Source organism: Lissotriton helveticus, chromosome 2_2, assembly GCF_964261635.1.
Source record: "Lissotriton helveticus chromosome 2_2, aLisHel1.1, whole genome shotgun sequence".
NCBI classification, from domain to species: domain Eukaryota; kingdom Metazoa; phylum Chordata; class Amphibia; order Caudata; family Salamandridae; genus Lissotriton; species Lissotriton helveticus.
This window is the reverse complement of record NC_136060.1, coordinates 213763337-213770819: the sequence shown is the minus strand read 5'-3', so window position 1 is coordinate 213770819 and position 7483 is coordinate 213763337.

Genomic DNA, 7483 nt, shown 5'->3' with positions numbered 1-7483 from the left:
TATTCTAGTTAATGGTGTTCCGACAAAGAGTAAGAAAATATGGCAAGAATTAGTGGATGTTAGGAAAGTCAAAAAGGCAACAATGTATCTGGTAAAAAATAATCAGTACTATAAAAATGTATATGTGGGAGAAGAGGAAACAACTGTACAAGATGACACTGATTTCTCAGCTGAGCAAATTGAAAAAGTTGATGTCTCTAGAAGTGAAGAAATTTATGAACATTATAGTGTTCATCCATTGCATTCCAAAGAAGTAATGGGGAATGCTATTGACTTGTTTCAAATGAAAAAAGCCAAAGGAAGTCCCATTAGTGTATGGGAAGAAAGTTTGGAAGCTCGTTGTTTTCCACAGTTATTTCTAACAGGTGAAGGTGGACGATATGAAGACCGGCCTGTTCAAATTCCTGCAACTGAATACCGGACTTCAAGATTATGTGCAGAAGATCCAAGGTTTCGTCAATGCATTCCATATTTGTTCCATCTACTGTTTGAGAGTGACTTGTCTGGACTTTCTTATGCAGTAAACCATATACTGAAAGTGGAAAACATCTACAATATGTTTTGGCAAGGGATTTTATGGAGAAAGTGAAACTGCAAGACAGTCTTTTGGAATCTCAGCTAATTAATCTCATGGCATGTCAGCGTGGTACTAACGAGTATTGGTACCATCGTCATGGGGAATTGAAATGTATGCTAAGAAACTAAGGAACTCCTACATGGTTCTTCTCTCTTAGCTGGGTTGAGTATGCTTGGGAAGACTTACTTGAATTTCCACGAGAGGCAAATAAAAACATTGAAAATATTGATTACAAGACACCTGGAGAACTGTGCTCTTTGGATCCAGTTAATGTATGCAGATATTTCAATCATAGGTTTGAAGCTATGATGTCTTTTATTACAAACAAACAAAATTCTCCGCTTGGAGAGGTGTTGGATTTCTTTTGGAGAAAGGAGTATCAAGCAAGAGGTGCTCCTCACAAACATATGCTGCTATGGATTAAAGATGCACCAAAATTTGGAACAGATTCAGATGAGAAAGTGATGAGTTTCATTGAGCAGTATTCTACATGTGCTGTTCCGAAAAGTATAGAAGAAAACAATTTAGGACTACAAGTTTTACGCTTTCAAACCCATCGTTGTGGGAAATACTGTCGTCGAAAATACAAATCCAAGGACAAGTTCTACACAAAATGTTGTTTTGCATTTCCACGTCCAGTAACATCGAAAGGAAGAGTGAACAATTTTATGTCTTCTCTGCGACATACTGTGACAAGAAAATCACCCAAAAATACATACAACCTAAGAAGAAATGAGGAATCAAAATACATAAATGACTACAACTCAGTCATTTTGTCCATGTGGAATGCTAACATGGATATTCAATATGTTGCTGATAACTCTATTGCTGTGGCTTGATATGTGATGTCTTATATCACAAAATCAGAAAAGACGGAACTGAAGGAAATGTGGGAGGAAATTTCACATGAAAAGAGTCTAAGCAAGAAATTATACAGTTACAGTCTGAAGATGTTGTTGCATCGAGAAATTGGAGCATATGAATGTTCTGATCGGTTATCATCAGCAAGTCTATATGCCAAATCTAGAACCATATTTGGCGGAGAAAGAACCAGACAGTACAGATATTTTGAAGACAAACATGTTGGATACATACTATCCAAATAGAAGTATTCATCTTGAGAATGTTTGTCTCTATGAAGTTCTGCAAACCTATACTTTTAAGTGGAACATCACAGAAGACATCAATAAAGGTGTATATGCTGTACGCGCAGCGGACGGGCGCAGCGGGCGCGCCGTTTGCGCGCCGAAGGCGCGCCTAAGGCAAGCCCGTCTGCGCCCGTCCGCGACCGGCCGGGACCAGGGGCCACGGACCCTGCCCGACCGGTGTCATATACCTCTGCTCAATTATCTGCGCTTATGGTTCCTATTCCTGTCCCTCCCTCTCTAGTCTCACGTCTTGATTTACTTGGTGTTTCTGCGCCTCCGCGTCCATCTTCACCCCCCTCTTCTTCTCCCCCCACCTTTTCCCCGGCGGTTCATCAGGCAACCCCCTCTCTCGCACTGCCACTCCCCGTAGCTTCTGCTCTACTGCTAAACACCCGGTCAGCAGTTAAGCATCAAATTGAACTTTTCAACCTCCTATCCACAGATTGTCCCGACTATCTTTTTCTCACGGAGACCTGGTTCTCTTCTGATTCACTCCCCGACCTTTTAGCTATCCTTCCCGACACACACTATGCCCTCCGTATGGACCGCCCGGCCAGTAAAACCGGTGGCGGAGTGGCAATGATTATTCGATCCTCGCTGAAATTTCAGCTTCTCGATCACTCTCCAATACCCAACGTGGATTTCCTGGTCGCCCGGTCCACTAATCTTATCGACCCCCTCACTTTTGTCCTTGTCTATCGGCCCCCTCTGTCCATGCCTCAATTTGTTCCCCTACTTCAAGACATCTTGGCCACTTTGGCAGTGAACAACTCGTCAGTTGTCCTACTAGGGGACTTTAACTACTGGCCTGACGATCCTAGAGAAAGTCCAGCTTCTAAAGACTTCTCGGCGACTCTCCAGTCTCTAAATTTCATTCCTCACATTTTTTCCCCCACCCACGTTAAGGGTCATACCCTGGACCAAATTTGGTCCCTGCGTCGCCCCCTTTCCGTTCTTTCCACCCTTCCTTGTCTCTGGTCGGATCACTTTTTAATTTCCTTTAATATTCCCCTTCCCTCTTATACAAAAGCCCCTCTCTCCAAAAATCTGACAGCACGCTGTTGGAACCAGACAGATCTCTCTCTTCTCTCCTCCTCTCTGGCTTCCACAGTACCCGACATGACGGATCTCCCTCTTGAAGGCCAAGCCGATGCTGTTCGTGACTGGCTCTCCTCCTCCTGTGACCTCGTCGCCCCTCTTAAAAACATCAAATCTGTGCGGCCCTATGAGGCCCACAGATGGTTCACTAGTGAACTCAAAGAGCTCAAACTCAATCTTAGCCGATCGGAGCGCCACTGGAGGCGTAATTACTGTCCCCTTCTTCGAACTAAATATAAATCACTGCTAAACAGTTACAAAAAAGCCATTATCTCGGCGAAAACAGACTACTTTTTTGAAAAAGTTGCCCGGTCTTCTAATAAATCTCGAGAGATCTTTTCACTTGTAAAGCAACTTGCCACATCTGATCGTACTAATGTTAGTTTCGCCCCATCCCTATCGTTTTGTCTTTCACTCAACAATTACTTTATCGATAAGATCACCATTATTAAAGCCAACATCCCCGCAGTCTCTCAAACCCAGATCATCCCCCCTCTCCCCCTCCCCCGCCTCTTATGCTAGACCACTTCCCCCCTATCTCTGCAGCACAATTTTCCGCTCTGCTTGTCAAGATCAAGTCGGGCTCACCAACTGACTGCGCTCCGGCTCGAATCCTTCAAACCCTCTTTTCTCACTCTCCTGGACCCCCTCTTACACTTCTTAACTCGTCCCTGGCCCTTGGATCTGTCCCCTCCTCTTTTAAATCCACCACCGTTCTCCCCATAATAAAAAAACCTGGCTCGGACCCTTCCTCACCTTCCAACTTCAGGCCCATCTCCCTCCTTCCCTATTTGGGGAAAATTGTGGAAAGCCATGTTACTTCCTGCCTATCCTCACATATTGAGAAGCATGGCTTATTGGCTTCCCACCAAGCGGGATTTCGCCCGGGTCACTCTACCGAGACTGTTGTCACCGCTGTCTTGGACGAGCTTAAGGGAAGGGCCGACTCCAATCTCCCCCAGGCGTTGGTGCTCCTCGACTTGTCGGCTGCGTTTGACACGGTTGACCATGCCATTCTTCTCGACCGTGTCAGCGCAACCAGCATCAGGGGGGTAGCACTCTCCTGGCTGAAGTCCTTCCTCCAGGACAGGTCCCAGGCAGTCCGGCTTGCCGGTTTCTCCGCTCCCTCCCGCCCTCTTGTGTGTGGGGTTCCCCAAGGTTCCTCCCTTTCCCCTCTTCTTTTTAATCTTTATATCTACCCTCTTATTTTCTCCCTCCGTGAGCTGGGGGTCTCCGTGTACAACTACGCTGACGACCTCCAGCTCATCTTTGATCTCTCTACTCCTGACTCCTCTTCCTTTTTTAGTTCCACTTTAGTCTTTATTTCGGACTGGATGATCACGAACCACCTCAAATTAAATCCTGACAAGACGGAGCTTGTCCTCACTGGTGGTCCCTCTAATCCCTGGTCCCCAACTTTCTGGCCCCTTTCTCTTGGTACCCCCCCTCTTCCAGTCCCCTCAGCTCGCACTCTAGGCATTAAGGTCAGCAATGACCTCTCCATGCATTCCCAAGTTAGCTCCATAATTTCATCTTGTTTTTTATCCCTCCGTCTTATTCGCAAAATCTCCCGTTTCTTTTCTACAGATTCCCTCAAATCCATCATTACAGCCCTCATCACCTCCCGTCTCGATTACGGGAACGCCCTCTATTCCGGTATTCCCGCCTTCGAAATGCGCCGGCTTCAGGCCATCCAAAATCAGGCCGCCCGGCTCATTTTTCACCTCCCCAAATTCTCCCATATCACGCCCGTTCTTAAGTCCCTTCACTGGCTTCCTGTACGCTTTTGCACTTCCTTTAAATTAGCTTGCTTAGCCTTTTTAGCCTACACTCATTCCGCCCCTCTTTTTCTCGTTTCTTTGATCACTCCCTATACTCCTTCTCGCACTCTTCGTTCATCTTCTCAACTCTTTCTTCAAGTCCCCCGCTACCGTAAAGCCCGTATCGGTGGCACCCGTTTCTCGGTTTTGGCCCCCCAGTTTTGGAACAGCCTCCCATTATCCATCCGATCGATCCCTACTTACCCTACTTTCCGAAAGGCTTTAAAAACTTTTCTCTTTCTTCAGGCCTTCCCCGGTTAGTCCCTCCGGTTGCAGTGCAGAATCCGTTTCCCCCCCCCAGCGCCAGGAAGCCGCTTGGCCACAGTGCGCTTAATCAAGTTTCTTTTCATTTCATTTCAATTGGAAGTGAAGGCTGTCTAGTGAAACAAAGAAAAGGCCATTTGATTAATCATCGAAAATTGAGTTGTGAATCTCCAGACAAAAGGGAATTTTATTACTTAGCTCTTTTGCAACTCTTTAAGCCTTAGCGAAGAGAAGAGGAACTACTTGGAGATTTTCAAACTTATGAAGATTTGTTCAATGCAACCAAGGATACCATAGAATGTCCTGTTTTTTCAAATTATCTGCAAATGTTAAACGAGGAAATACAGCAAGAAGCTACAATTGCAGCAGAGATTGCTAGAGACAGTTCTCAAGACAGTCAGAGTTCTGTTTCATTGAGTCAGGATCCACTTGGTGGACCAATTATACAAAATGAAGCTGCCACTGCCATGGATGAAGTGGAAAGAGCCATGGAACAAGTTCAGGAGGATGTAGTTAACTTAGAAGATTTGGAAAAAGAACTAAACGTTGAGCAGAGGCAAATATATGACGAAGTCACAGAACACATTGAGCATGGTTTATCTCATGAGAAAAAAGAGTGCTCGTGTACATCATTTATACCTGTTCGATCTGTACGTGAGTGGAGAAGCAGGAACTGGAAAAAGTTTCCTGGTAAAACAGAACAGAAAAGAACAGAGTCATCGTTCTCTTGTGTTGTTACCGTTCCAACTGGGTTGGCAGCACACAACATTAAAGGGATTACTTTACATCGCTTATTGATGCTGCCAGTAGAGCATGATAATAAATGACAATACCACAAGCTATCTGGAGAAGCCTGTTGGGAAGTTTCAAGAGTCCTAAAGAAAATTAAACTTCTTATCATTGATGAAATAAGCATGGTATCAAATGTAATGCTTGCTTTTGTGCATTTAAGAATGCAAGAAATTCTTAAAACAGAGTATGATGTGTTATTTGGAGGCAAACACATCATCGTTTTTGGAGATCTACTGCAACTAACTCCAGTGAAAGGACACCCAGTGTTTAAAATGCTTAAACATGAAGATACTAGGAAGTGCCTAGGAAGCATTGGAAATGTTAACATATGGTTAAATTTCAAATATGCATAACTGCTTCAAAATATGCGACAGGCAAAGGATGAAGATTACAAAAATATTCTACAACATATAAGAATTGGAAAACTAACTGAACATGGCAAAGAAGTTTTACATGGACGATTAATTTCAAATTTGTTTCCAAATGAAAATATTCTCCCAGAGAATATTTTTATGAGAATTCCTGAAAACAAATCTGTTATATGCTTGATGCCAACTCTGAAAAAATGTTCAATCTTCAACAACAAAATGTTGAAAAATCAAGAGATTCTGAAACTGGAAGCAATTGATAAAATAGAACATGAAGGAGCAACTATTATTTTGTCTGAAAAGTTGAAATCAAAATTGGATTCTTTAGAGAAGACAATATCTAAAACTGCTGGTTTGGAAAAGACTCTGTATGCATCTTTAAATTGTCGTACAATTTTATGACGTAATTTACATGTGGAAAGAGGTTTAGTAAATGGAGCAATGGGTCATGTTGTTGATTTTGTGAATTACCGAAATAGAGATGAAATTGAATTTATAAAAATTAAATTTGATGGTATTGAAGAAGTACAACAAATCAGTCATTGTTCTGCCCGATTTTTGCTTGTGAAAGATTTATATGTTATGTTATGTTATGTTATGTTATGTTATGTTAAAATGGAACTTTTATAGCGCAACGGCTACTCCAAAGGAGTGTCCCGGCGCTTTGAGCTCCTGACCACAGAAAAAGAGCTGAAAAAACATAACAGTAAAAGTGAAAGAACAGGGGCCTAGAAGATGGGACAGATTATCCAGCGAATAGCCAAGTTTTTAAGTCTTTCCTGAAGGCAAGCAGGTTTGCGGTGTTTCGCAAGGACACCGGTAGAGTATTCCATAGCTGAGGGGCAAGGAATCTGAAGGACCGGCCGCCTAGCCGAGCCCTTTTGACGCGTGGCACCCGAGCAAGAGCCAAGGCTTCTGACCTGAGGGATCGTGAAGGTCGATAGAAGTCCAGCCTCCTCTGAAGATATTTGGCACCATTACCATGCAAGGCCTTATGGGCAAGCGTCATGGCCTTGAACAGTATCCTCTTCCGCACCGGAAGCCAGTGAAGGGATACAAGGAGATTAGAGGCACTGGTGCGACGGTGTAGGCCAAAGATTGCACGCGCAGCAGCGTTCTGGGTGACCTGCAAGCGCTGGAGGAGATATTCAGGCAGACCCAGATATAGGACATTTGCATAGTCCAATCTGGACCCTATGAGTGCCTGAACAGTGATCCTCCGATGTTCCACCGAGAGAAGGGGAAAGAACTTGCGTAGCATTTTAAGGATCCCAAAGCATGTTCCCGTAAGAGTAGAAACCTGGGATTTGAGCGAGAGCTCGTTGTCAATTTTAACTCCCAGGTTCTTAGCCCACTTAGAGGACTGAGCGGGAGGGAACATGTCAACAGGCCACCATCCCTGCCAATCTGGTTCCG